This window comes from Oncorhynchus kisutch, linkage group LG21 (assembly GCF_002021735.2).
Source record: "Oncorhynchus kisutch isolate 150728-3 linkage group LG21, Okis_V2, whole genome shotgun sequence".
Lineage (NCBI taxonomy): Eukaryota > Metazoa > Chordata > Actinopteri > Salmoniformes > Salmonidae > Oncorhynchus > Oncorhynchus kisutch.
In genome coordinates, this window is record NC_034194.2 from 23,494,332 (window position 1) to 23,508,558 (window position 14,227).

Genomic DNA, 14,227 nt, shown 5'->3' on the forward strand with positions numbered 1-14,227 from the left:
ACTCTACTCCCTCCTACTATGTTAAACACAACAAACAACACTCTACTCCCTCCTACTATGTTAATCCCCTCATACTTTGTGAAACACTACAGATGCCACTATACTCTACTCCCCTTCTACTCTGTTAAACACCACAGACAACACTCTACTCCCCTTCTACTCTGTTAAACACCACAGACAACACTCTACTCTACTCCCCTCCTACTCTGTTAAACACGAGAGACAACACCCTACTCCCCTCCTACTCTGTTAAACACCACACACAACACTCTACTCTACTCCTGTCATGTTCTGACCTTAGTTCCTTTGTTATGTCTTTGTTTTAGTATGGTCAGGGTGTGAGTTGGGTGGGTTGTCTATGTTCTTTTTTCTATAATTTGGAATTTCTGTGTTCGGCCTAATATGGTTCTCAATCAGAGGCAGCTGTCAATCGAATCATACTTAGGTAGCCTGGTTTCACTTTTGAGTTGTGGGTGTTTATTTTCCCGTTTCAGTGTTTGCACCATTCGGGACTGTTTCGGTTTTCTTTTTGATTCTCTTGTTCTTTTGTATTTTGTATTCATTAAATCATTAAATCATTATGGATACATACCACGCTGCATGTTGGTCAGATCCTTGCTACTCCTCGTCAGAAGAAGAGGACGAGAATCGTTACAGAAACACCCACCACCAAAGGACCAAGCAGCGTGGTAACGGGCAGCAGCAGCAGCAGCGATCGCAAGACTCCTGGACTTGGGAGGAGATCTTGGATGGCAAGGAACGAATCAGAGAGATAGGTAGGAGCAAGCCCATGTAATGCTTTGTAGGTTAGCAGTAAAACCTTGAAATCAGCCCTTGCTTTGACAGGAAGCCAGTGTAGAGAGGCTAGCACTGGAGTAATATGATCCAATTATTTTGTTCTAGTCAGGATTCTAGCAGCCGTATTTAGCACCAACTGAAGTTTATTTAGTGCTTTATCCGGGTAGCCGGAAAGTAGAGCATTGCAGTAGTCTAACCTAGAAGTGACAAAAGCATGGATTAATTTTTCTGCATCATTTTTGGACAGAAAGTTTCTGATTTTTGCAATGTTACGTAGATGGAAAAAAGCTGTCCTTGAAATGGTCTTGATATGTTCTTCAAAAGAGAGATCAGGGTCCAGAGTAATGCCGAGGTCCTTCACAGTTTTATTTGAGATGACTGTACAACCATTAAGATTAATTGCCAGATTCAACAGGAGATCTCTTTGTTTCTTGGGACCTAGAACAAGCATCTCTGTTTTGTCCGAGTTTAAAAGTAGAAAGTTTGCAGCCATCCACTTCCTTATGTCTGAAACACATGCTTCTAGCAAGGGCAATTTTGGGGCTTCACCATGTTTCATTGAAATGTACAGCTGTGTGTCATCCGCATAGCAGTGAAAGTTAACATTATGTTTTCGAATAACATCGCCAAGAGGTAAAATATATAGTGAAAACAATAGTGGTCCTAAAACGGAACCTTGAGGAACACCGAAATTTACAGTTGATTTGTCAGAGGACAAACCATTCACAGAGACAAACTGATATCTTTCCGACAGATAAGATCTAAACCAGGCCAGAACTTGTCCGTGTAGACCAATTTGGGTTTCCAATCTCTCCAAAAGAATGTGGTGATCGATGGTATCAAAAGCAGCACTAAGGTCTAGGAGCACGAGGACAGATGCAGAGCCTCGGTCCGATGCCATTAAAATGTCATTTACCACCTTCACAAGTGCCGTCTCAGTGCTATGATGGGGTCTAAAACCAGACTGAAGCATTTCGTATACATTGTTTGTCTTCAGGAAGGCAGTAAGTTGCTGCGCAACAGCCTTTTCTAAAATTTTTGAGAGGAATGGAAGATTCGATATAGGCCGATAGTTTTTTATATTTTCTGGATCAAGGTTAGGCTTTTTCAAGAGAGGCTTTATTACTGCCACTTTTAGTGAGTTTGGTACATATCCGGTGGATAGAGAGCCGTTTATTATGTTCAACATAGGAGGGCCAAGCACAGGAAGCAGCTCTTTCAGTAGTTTAGTTGGAATAGGGTCCAGTATGCAGCTTGAAGGTTTAGAGGCCCTCCTACTCTGTTAACTAAACTACTACAGATAACACACTACTCTACTCCCCTCCTACTCTTTTAAACACAACAGACAACACTCTACTCCCCTCCTACTCTGTTAACTAAACTACAGATAACACACTACTCTACTCCCCTCCTACTCTTTTAAACACAACAGACAACACTCTACTCCCCCCTACTCTGTTAATTAAACACTACAGACAATGCTCTCCTTTCCTCCTACTCTGTTAAACACTACAGACAAACACTCTACTCCCCTCCTATTCTGTTAAACACTACAGACAACAGACAACTCCCCTCCTACTCTGTTAAAACTTCTTATGGCTTAGATCCCGCTACCGGGATTGATATGACAACAGCCAGTGAAAGTGCAGGGCGCCAAATTCAAACAACAGAAATCTAATAATTAAAATACCTCAAAAATACAAGTATTTTACACCATTTTAAGATAAACTTGTTGTTAATCCCACCACAGAAAAACACAGGGAGGAGTCACAAAAAGCAGAAATAGAGATAAAATTCATCACTAACCTTTGATGATCTTCATCAGATGACACTCATAGGACTTCATGTTACACAAAACATGTATGTTTTGTTCGATAAAGTTGATATTTATATCCAAAAATCTCAGTTTACATTGGCTCGTTATCTTCAGTAGTTCCAAAACATCCTGTCACGTTCTGACCATAGTTCTTTTGTGTTTTCCTTGTTTTAGTGTTGGTCAGGACATGAACTGGGTGGGCATTCTATGTTGTGTGTCTAGTTTGTCCATTTCTATGTATGGCCTGATATGGTTCTCAATCAGAGGCAGGTGTTAATCATTGTCTCTGATTGGGAACCATATATAGGTACCTTGTTTTGTGTTGGGGTTTGTGGGTGGTTGTTTCCTGTCTTTGTGTTCTCTGCACCAGATAGGACTGTTTCGGGTTTTGCCACGTTTGTTGTTTTGTAATTGTGTTCATGTTTAGTTTCTCTTATTAAAAACCATGAACTCTAACCACGCTGCATTTTGATCCTCCTCTCTTTCGACGGAAGAAAACCGTTACACATCCGGTGATTTTGCAGAGAGACACATCAATTTACAGAAATACTCATAATAAACATTGATAAAAGATACAAGTGTTATACATTAAATTATAGATCCACTCCTCCTTAATGCAACCGCTGTGTCAGATTTATGGAAAAAGCACACCATGCAATAATCTGAGTACAGCTCTCAGACACAAAAACAAGCCATACAGATATCCGTCATGTTGTGGAGTCAACAGAAGTCAGAAATAGCATTATAAATATTCACTTACCTTTGATGATCTTCATCAGAATGCACTCCCACGAATCCCAGTTCCACAATAAATGTTTGTTGTGTTCGATAAAGTCCATCATTTATGTCCAAATACTTCATTGTTGTTCACACATTTTGTTCACAAATCCAAATTCATGTGGCGCGATCACTAGGTCCAGACAAAAAGTCAAAAAGTTCCATTACAGTCCGTAGAAACATGTCAAACGATGTATAGAATCAACCTTTAGGATTTTTTTAACATAAATCTTCAATAATGTTCCAACCGGAGAATTCCTTTGTCTTTAGAAATGAAAAGGAATGCAGCTACCTCTCACGGGAGTGCATGTGATCAGCTCATGGCAGACACCTGATTGAAAGAGCTCTCATTCCACCCTCCTTCACAGTAGAAGCCTGAAACAAGGTTCTAAAGATTGTTGACATCTAGTTGAAGCTTGGGAAGTGCAATATGACCCCATAGACACTGTATATTCGACCCCACTTAATGGTTGGATTATTTCCTCAGGTTTTTGCCTGCCATATGAGTTCTGTTATACTCACAGACCTCATTCAAACAGTTTTAGAAATGTGTTTTCTATCCAATTCCACTAATAATATGCAAAATCCTAGCTTCTGGGCCTGAGTATCAGGCAGTTTCCTCATTCATCCAAGCTACTCAAGACTGCCACCCCAGCCATAAGAAGTTAGAGACAACACTCTACAATACTCCGCTCCTACTCTGTAAAACACTACAGACAACACTCTACTCCCCTCCTACTCTGGTAAACACTACAGACAACACTTTACCTCCCCCTACTCTGTTAAACGCTACAGACAACACTCTACACTACTCTCCTTCTACTCTGTTAAATGCTACAGACAACACTCTACCTCCTCCTACTCTGTTAAACATTAGAGAGAACACTCTACTCTACTCCCCTCCTACTCTTTTAAACACTACAGACAACACTCTACTCCCCTCCTACTCTGTTAAACACTACGGAAAACACACTATTCCCCTCCTACTCGGTTAAACACTACAGACAACACTCACTCCCCTCCTACTCTGTTAAACACTACAGACAACACACTACTCCCCGCCTACTCTGTTAAACACTACAGACAACACACTACTCCCCTCCTACTCTGTTAAGCACTACAGACAACACTCTACCTCCTCCTACTCTGTTAAACGCTACAGACACCACTCTACTCTACTCCTACTCTGTTAAACACTACAGATAACACTCTACTCCCCTCCTACTCTGGTAAGCACTACAGACAACACTCTACCTCCTCCTACTCTGTAAAACACTACAGACAACACTACTTTACTCCCTCCTACTCTGTTAAACACTACAGACAACACTCTACTCCCCTCCTACTCTGTTAAACACTACAGACAACACACTACTCCCCTCCTACTTGGTTAAACATTAGAGAGAACACTCTGCTCTACTCCCCTTCTACTCTGTTAAACGCTACAGACAACATTCTACCTCCTCCTACTCTGTTAAACATTAGAGAGAACACTCTGCTCTACTCCCCTCCTACTCTGTTAAACACTACAGACAACAATCTACCTCCTCCTACTCTGTTAAATACTACAGACAACACTCTACTCTACTCCTTCCTTCTCTGTTAAATACTACAGACAGCACTCTACCTCCTCCTACTCTGTTAAATACTACAGACAACACTCTACCTCATCCTCCTCTGTTAAATACTACAGACAACACTCTAATCCCCTCCTACTCTGGTAAACACTTCAGACAACACTCTACCTCCTCAGTTTCCTCATTCATCCAAGCTACTCAAGACTGCCACCCCAGCCATAAGAAGTTAGAGACAACACTCTACAATACTCCGCTCCTACTCTGTAAAACACTACAGACAACACTCTACTCCCCTCCTACTCTGGTAAACACTACAGACAACACTCTACCTCCCCCTACTCTGTTAAACGCTACAGACAACACTCTACACTACTCTCCTTCTACTCTGTTAAATGCTACAGACAACACTCTACCTCCTCCTACTCTGTTAAACATTAGAGAGAACACTCTACTCTACTCCCCTCCTACACTTTTAAACACTACAGACAACACTCTACTCCCCTCCTACTCTGTTAAACACTACGGAAAACACTCACTCCCCTCCTACTCTGTTAAACACTACAGACAACACACTACTCCCCTCCTACTCTGTTAAACACTACAGAGAACACTCTAATCCCCTCCTACTCTGGTAAACACTACAGACAACACACTACTCCCCTCCTACTCTGTTAAACACTACAGACAACACACTACTCCCCTCCTACTCTGTTAAGCACTACAGACAACACTCTAATCCCCTCCTACTCTGGTAAACACTTCAGACAACACTCTACCTCCTCCTACTCTGTTAAACGCTACAGACACCACTCTACTCTACTCCTACTCTGTTAAACACGACAGACAACACTCTACCTCCTCCTACTCTGTTAAACACTACAGACAACACTCTACTTTACTCCAGTCCTACTCTGTTAAACACTACAGATAACACTCTACTCCCCTCCTACTCTGGTAAGCACTACAGACAACACTCTACCTCCTCCTACTCTGTAAAACACTACAGACAACACTACTTTACTCCCTCCTACTCTGTTAAACACTACAGACAACACTCTACTCCCCTCCTACTCTGTTAAACACTACAGACAACACTCTAATCCCCTCCTACTCTGGTAAACACTACAGACAACACACTACTCCCCTCCTACTCTGTTAAACACTACAGACAACACTCTACCTCCTCCTACTATGTTAAACGCTACAGACACTGTTAAATACTACAGACAGCACTCTACCTCCTCCTACTCTGTTAATAACTACAGACAACACTCTACTCTACTCCTTCCTTCTCTGTTAAATACTACAGACAACACTATACTCTACTCCTTCCTTCTCTGTTAAATACTACAGGCAACACTCTACTCTTTCTCTGTTAAATGTGTGTTTTATTTTACCTTTATTTAACTTGGCAAGAACAAATTCTTATTTACAATGATGGCCTGCCAAGAGGCAAAAGGCCTCCTGCTGGGACGGAGGCTGGGTTAAAAAAAAAGTTAAATGTAGGACAAAACACACATCACGACAAGAGAGACACCACAACTCTCCATAAAAAGAGACCTAAGACAACAACAGACAACACTCTCCTCCCCTCCTACTCTGTTAAACACTACATACAACACTCTACCCCCTTCCTAGTCCCCCACATCTTTGAAAATATTATCAACCTGCTACAGTACCTCGCATTCAAACACTTCGCTGAATCAAAACACCTTCCCAATGGTCATGTTAACATACTGTACATTTATCTGAATACAATTAAAACTATGATACTGAAAAACATCTCTGTCACTCCTCCCTCACTTCTCATCCTCTGAGCAACAGTAAATACAATTCCCAGAACCATCCTTCCATCTGAGCAGCACTAAAGCCTGTCTTAATCTTCTCTTCTGCAATCACGGAACAAAGAGCAGAGTGCTGGCAAAGCACCTCACTGTTTTTATAACTAATGTCGATTACATATTTGATAAACATGCATTAGCATTAGCCGCGGTCAGGATTAGCGCCTTTCATCCTCAAACTGTTCTGTTCTGTCTCACTGCTGTCTGTTTGTAGATTTTTTTTTTCAGGGTCTTTTTTGTGTGTTTGTGGCCATCTCAAATCCTAAAGGACACAACTCGACATGAGCTACGATGCTGGAGCAAATATTTGAAAGGGTGATTAAAAATCGTTTGGGAAAACAGATTATTGACTGTTCTTTTTTAATCAATTTGTAAACATAAACAGAATGCTTTAAGGAGTCAAAAAGGGTCAAAATAAATAAATAAATAACGGGATACATAAAACAGAGATTGTTTCTGTCTGATGTTTTGGTTGGGTTTGTGGATGTTAACAACTTTTTTCTCCCTTCTGGTAGTAATGTTTACATTATTTTCAGGTGTCATGGAAACCTTTTGATCCCTTGTTATGTTATGCAGTCAAATATTTGGAACACACAAAAATGTATATTTCATAAACTGTTGAGGCAACTGTAGACAAAAAACTGCTTTGTAATTTATAGACTGAATGTCTTGCCATTTCCTAAAGCTTCTTAGTTTCTGAGTGAAAGAATTGAAAGGAAGAATGAGTTTACTCCTCAGACCCCGTCGGCAGCTCGGGAAAAGTTTCAAGTGCTTCTGTTGACCGCACACAAAGAAACTGATCTACTTAACAGCTTTAAACCCCTCTTCTACTTTCGGTTTCTCTTCTTTCTTTTTCATTATTTCTCTCTGCCTCTCTCTTCCTAAATCCCTCTTTACCCCCCACACACTCCCCACCATCTCCTGAGCAACAGACCCTAAGAAGCCGCGAGGCCGCAGACGACGGGCCCAAATCATTAGTGGTCCTGATTGTGAATTAGGATCTTACAGACCTGTCCCAGCCACCTATTAAACAGCTTACAGCACAGTAATGGAGCGTCAGACGCTCCTCCTAAACAAGCTTTTTAAAGACTAATTGTTTCTCCTGCCACCGAAGGCCATTTAATCCACAGGCTTAAGAGGCATACAGAGGAATGGTCTTTCTCTCTTTCTCTGGCTATTATAATAAGATCCTTCCCTGTATTAAAGAGCCCTGGATTAACCATCCTTCTATTAATGCTAATCAAGCCTTTGTTTTCCTTTCTTCCATTCCGCCAGAGATACACTTTGTTTTTTTGTTTCTCTTTTCCCTACGGCTCTTTTTGCGTTATTTGGAGTTAGAAACATGACTTCGTACTCATAAGCAATTTCAAGAAATAGAAAGAGAGCGAAACATGAAAAGACGAGACAATTGAGCAATTTAGTGTTTTTTCTTTCTGTTTATTGAGACCATTGAAAATCTATTGTAGCCCCAGTTTACACTTGCTGCTTGCTACAAGCTCTGCTTTTGAGAACTCGGGGATTAATTCAAGGCCTGCATTATGAAATGCATTACATTAGTAAAAACCATATGACATCTTTCTGCTTGGAACTAATCAAGGAGTTCATGCACGTCAGTGTTAATCATCCATTATTAGAGTTGTTCATGCTGACTCGTGGATAGCAAACTGTCTCTTGTTCTGAGGAATTAGTCAGTGACCATCTCCAACTGCACGTCCACTTGTCCATGGCTTAATTGGAGAGATGACAAAACACTGCTGTGGATGGAAGTCTGCTCATTGGAAGATGATTTAAAGGCCTGAGTCGCATGGAGGAAACAGAGAAGAAACGAGGCATTCTCTCCTTAATTGACATTAGTTTGTCTCTTAGCTTTCCTGGCTGGGCCCATTACAGTAGTAACCACCCATTATTCTTATCAACGCAGGCAGCAAAGCTTAGCCAAGATTCCTCCTAATAATGTAGAGATGTGACATGGAACACAAACAAAGATACATTAATTTGGTTGATTGAATTAAGCGCACCCATGCTGCTCTTTTTGGGGGTCTTGGGTAGGAGCTGGGGCCATGATGAGGGTTCGACTCATTAGCCTTTTGACCTGAGGACCGGCTGAGTATGTTTTATGTGCCACTCCACCCCGGCATGTAATGGTCTCCCTTTGGGAGAAATATCAGTCAGTTACTGAGGAAACTATGTGTGATTTCTCATTCATTCATTTGACTTGTTTCTTTTACCTAGGTTTCCAGAGTAGTTGCTTCTTCTGAGAGAGAAACCTGGTTAGATGACGGCAGCATGTGACATATTGCAACTCTGAACCAAACGGGGATTGTAGAAATTGAGAAACGGGGCCTAGATCATTCAGTCAGAGGAGAAATAATTAACAATGATAACTTGAGAGACATATTTGACCATTTACATAAAGACAAGTACACCTCAACCACTGTATTTCTGTCACAGAGGGACTTAAACCAAATAAAGCCAGTTGAGAGATTTTCAATTGTTCAATTAGCTCTCATTAAACGTGAGTGATTGGTCGAAATGAAATCCCGGCTCTCCGGTTGGGTCTCCGGGGCTCGGGTCAAGGGCTTTGAAAGAATGTGATTGGCTGTCTCCCTCCAAGTCTTCCAATGGCTGGTCCTTATGGTGAACTCTGACCCCCAGCCTCCTCATCCTCCAAACTCCACGGCTCCATTTGCAAACAGGATCTGGTAAAGGACTGCTAAGTTGTACTTCACCAGTCCTCCAGTCCAATCACTCATTTACCTCAAGTGATTTTATCACTCTCTAGAGATAATCAGAGAGGGTAAAAAACAAAGTGGTTGGTTGTTGCATCGGGATGAACAATTAACAGGTTATGGAACCTTGTCCTGCTCTTGTTGTTATGTTATAACATGTTAATAAGGCAATAACACAATTTGGCCAAAAACTTGCTGTATTTAGATTATGCTGTGTAAATAAATATTGTTTGGTTAAAACTACACATTAGACTCAACGTAATGGACAGTGAATATCCCCTCCAGATGGATTTCTCCCAGTCAAGTGGCTCTAAAAGGTTTTGGGATTTGTGGAGTGAGGCGGCTAGTCGGTTTGTGGTGCATTTTGGGTCCCGCTCTCACAGTGGTTGGTCTGAGGGGAGATTTTAAGAGGGGAATTATCAGGACTGGAGAGGGTGAAAGTAAAGGCGATTTGGGTGTTTGGTGTGTGTGAGTGCATGTGTGTGTATGCTCGTGTGTGCGTACGTACAAGCATGAGTGCGTGCGTCCCTGCATGCGTGTGTGCTTCAGTGGTTCCTGTGGTGACTGACGTGTAGGCTGTCAAAAACCCACCCAGCTCCAAAACACCAGGGCCTTTTGAGAAGCCTGCCTGCATCAGCTTTGGTCCAATCTGCTCTAATCCCTCCCTACTTGAACCTTAGTCCACCACAATCTGCATGCTAACAGATTAACACAATACGCAAAGATAATTCAGCCGAACCTCCCCTGGATGGACAGTGATCTCACAAATCTCTGAAAGGCTGGGAGAAGATGCCTCCCAAAACCCGGATGAAGTCCATGGATCTGGAGTCTTAGACCCTCTCAGGGCTTATATTAGCATTACCACTGGCCACTTTATATATTTATTTATCTGATTTTAAAAACAGATAATGCAGCCCAGGCCCGGTCAGCTGACAGTCTGGAGAGATGGATGGAAGGATGGGACAATATCCAGATTGAGAGAGAGAGATAGAGAGAGTGAGACAGAGAGTGAGAGAGAAAGAGTGATAGAGGGAGAGAGAGACAGAGAGAGACAGCGAGTGAGAGAGAAAGAGAGAGAGTGATAGAGAGAGAGAGAGAGAGAGAGAGAGAGAGAGAGAGAGAGAGAGAGAGAGAGAGAGAGAGAGAGAGAGAGAGAGAGAATGAACTCTGTAATCCATATTATATGCTGCCCTGACCCAGGGAATTATTTAAGAAGGTCTTTGTTTGTCCTTTTCAGAAACAGCGAATTGGGGATGATCGGATGGCGGATGCTTCCATTCTGTAAAGATTATGTGATTTCAATTAAGAGGCTGAAGATTGAAGATTGGTGAATTATGCCTGATGTTGGCATCAAAAGAGACAGGGAAAAAGAGAAAAGGGAAAAGGCCGAAAAGGATAGGGAGGGAGGGAGGAGAAGAGAGAGAGAATAATATAGGGAAATTAAACAAATGAGAGTTGGATAAGAGAGTGCTAAAGGGAGAAAACAGAATACAAGACAGAAGGCAACAGTAAACAGCATTAGGAAGAACATTAGAGTGAGAGAAAGAGTGCGAGAGAGAGAAAAGGAGGCAGAGAAAAACAGATACTGCACACAGAACGGGATCCCAATCTCTCGTCGACAGGCAGGCAGTCTCTAAGGATACCAAACTCCAATTTGTGCTGAAGTTGCCAAACTCCTACCATTGTGTTTTCCCAGGCGGCGCTGTAGCTGCTGAAATAGTTGGAGAGCTCGTGGTGTTCCCGCGGCGCCAGGCTGCGGCCCTTCTCTGCCGCGCTCGAGGGCCCTTGAGGCGGCCATTATCTGGACGTCCGCCTCGCCGAGGCATATGGGTAATTACTGAGCTAATAGAGTGATGGAGGGAGAGGCAGAAGCAGGAGCCTCGGCCAATTAGATGATGCATTAGTGCTCTGTCTTTTGTAAGCACCTAATGTGTGGGGAGGGTGGGGGGGGGGGGGGAAACGTGTCATTTTGGAAGGGTCAGGATCCTTGAGAGAATGCAAACAGTCTCGCTTTCGTGGATAGACACACACACACACACACACACACACACACACACACGCGAACAGAAGGACACACACTCACACAAACACACTTACAGTATGCGCTTTCCAAAAATCCACAGATGCATCCCTCCCACCTTCCCACACACCCACATACACACACAAACACACACACTCCGATCACCATGCTTTGTTTTGCTCTTTTCTCTAAGTGTCTAAAGAGTGTGAAGTTGTAATTATCACAGTCTCTCTCACTCTGCTGACACACACACACACACACACACACTCACACTCCCTGTGAATACAGATGAGTCCAAACAAGCAGGGGGACCCTGCCCAGTCTATTGAGGTCTGATATAAGAATCCACTCCATCAATTACATTAAAGAGGCTCGTGTTAATGACGGCCACAGCTGTAATCACACAGCACAAGCTTTTGTCGTCGGCACTGAACCATTTCTACTACGACGCCTCTTTGTTTTGAGCTGTTATCGTCCAACCCACCAAAGAGAGAAATGTAAGCTAAGGCATCGGCAGAATGTTTGGAGTTTGCTTTTTGACATTTGAGTTTTGGTTGTCGTCTTGGAGATTAAAGATGTCTGTTGGATAGTCAATTTCAAGACTGCGCGTACTGCAGTCAAAGACAGACCAAAAAGTGCTTTATTGTATTTCCCTTCATGTTACATCTTTTACACAAAAAAAACACAGCACATTCCTGGCATCCTAGCCTCATACAAACAGCAAGGGAACAAGTGATTCAATAAAACAACCTGGACTCTGAGCAGAACGTTTACATGTTACTAAAATCCATGTACTCCATTTAGTATGATATATTCCGTTACGCTAGGTTACATTACAATAGGATGCAAATCATCGGATGTATAGTATGTTACGAATTTGCAATATGTATGACATGTTACAAATTCCAATATGTTGTTGCTAACATTAGCTAGGTGACTAGGTGGCTAATACTAACGTTAACTAGATCGAATTAGGGTTAGGGTTATGGTTTGGAGTTAGGTTAAAGGGTTAAGTTTAGGTTTAGGGTTTGGGGAAGGATTAGCTAACATGTTTAGTTGCAAAGTAGCTAAAATGTAGTAAGTACTTGCAAAGTTGCTAATTGGCCAATGTTGTCTGTGAGATTCAAACACACAACCTTTGGGTTGTTAGACGTTCATGTTATACACCTACCCATCCACCCCGACCAACCACCCTCCTTTCCTTTTTGCCTTAAGTAGCATTCTGTCTTATCAAACTTAACATATCATACTAAAACGGGTCAAATAATGTAACCTAACATAACATATCATACTAAATGAAGATCGCAGGGAATTTAGTAACATATAATACGTTTTGCTCTGAGATCCGGCAGACGAAAAACGCATCTAGCCGTAAATAGCAGTGTAAAATATTCACCTCAAATAAAGGTACAATTCTGTAGCATTACCCTAATTATTATTCCACTGTACAATTTGCATAAAAATAGACTCACCAATAGGTCAAATCAAACACATAAGACCACATCGCGGGAGTTTACCTGCCTGCGCAGTAAAGCATATGATTAACTGTTCAAATGGCCTTCATTGTTAGAGCGTCCGTAACAATAGGAAGAAAAGGCCTGTAGGTTCCCCTCAATATAGCCTTTCCCTGACCCCTGTTCACTTACACACAACCCCCACAAGTAGCAACATATGTGTGTTTTATTCTAATAGTGAATAGTGCATAGAGACTTATTATTCATTCAGTCCCAACAGGTGAAACTGTTGTAATAACCCAGTTCTATTAATTCCTGTCAGAAAGACCCCCCACCCCCCCACATTATCAAACAAAAGACTCGATCACTGGTATCATTATCAAAATTATTTTTGCTTTCAGCATTTAAATTACTTTATTCCGCATGGCCCCTCCGTGATATTTTTCTGTTGTCGTGGAAGCCATGTAACTTTATCCCCAAAGGTCGGCTCACAGGCTTTGACCCCTGTGCTGTTGAGTGACAAGCTGTGGAGTTATGATTATGATTATATGGGTAATGGTAATACTGTGACATTTTTATCTCACAGCTTTTGTTTTAGCCAGAAACTGGAAACACCTTAATTGCATCTAATTCGGGTGTACCTTTGATGAAGAGGGATTTTCAGCAGCGCTCGCATATCGGTCGGCCTTTTGTGCAGACGGTACTTGCTTCAGGGGGGCTCAAAGATATCCCCGATCTCTGGATCACCTTGAGGAGGTTGCTCTAGGCGATCCTACCTCCCCTGACTGCCAAATGAGGGGGGTTGACACCAAAATATGGTGGAAAGAACCTCTAATTGGAACAAACTCAGTGACTACCACTAAAGCAACCCCTACTAACAGTCTCCACACAAATATATTGAACAACATATTGTATGTGTATTGAATAGAGCTGAATTTGACCACAGAGTGCCCAGAGGTATTGGATGATTTGACTGACTGGGTAAATGCCTCCCAAAATGACTGAGAGCAAAACAAAACAAATGTAAATTGTGTGGCTGGGCTCTTAAGCACCCGGGTGAGACAGGGACGTGCGGCTCTCAAGTGCTGCCAACCTGGTCCTTACTCCATCAATGGGGGGCCCTCTCTCTATGCCATCTCCTCACATTCATACAGAGATCCATCTATCCATCTATCCTTCCCTCCTCCAGACAGAGGCCCTCTCCTCTCCTCCTGG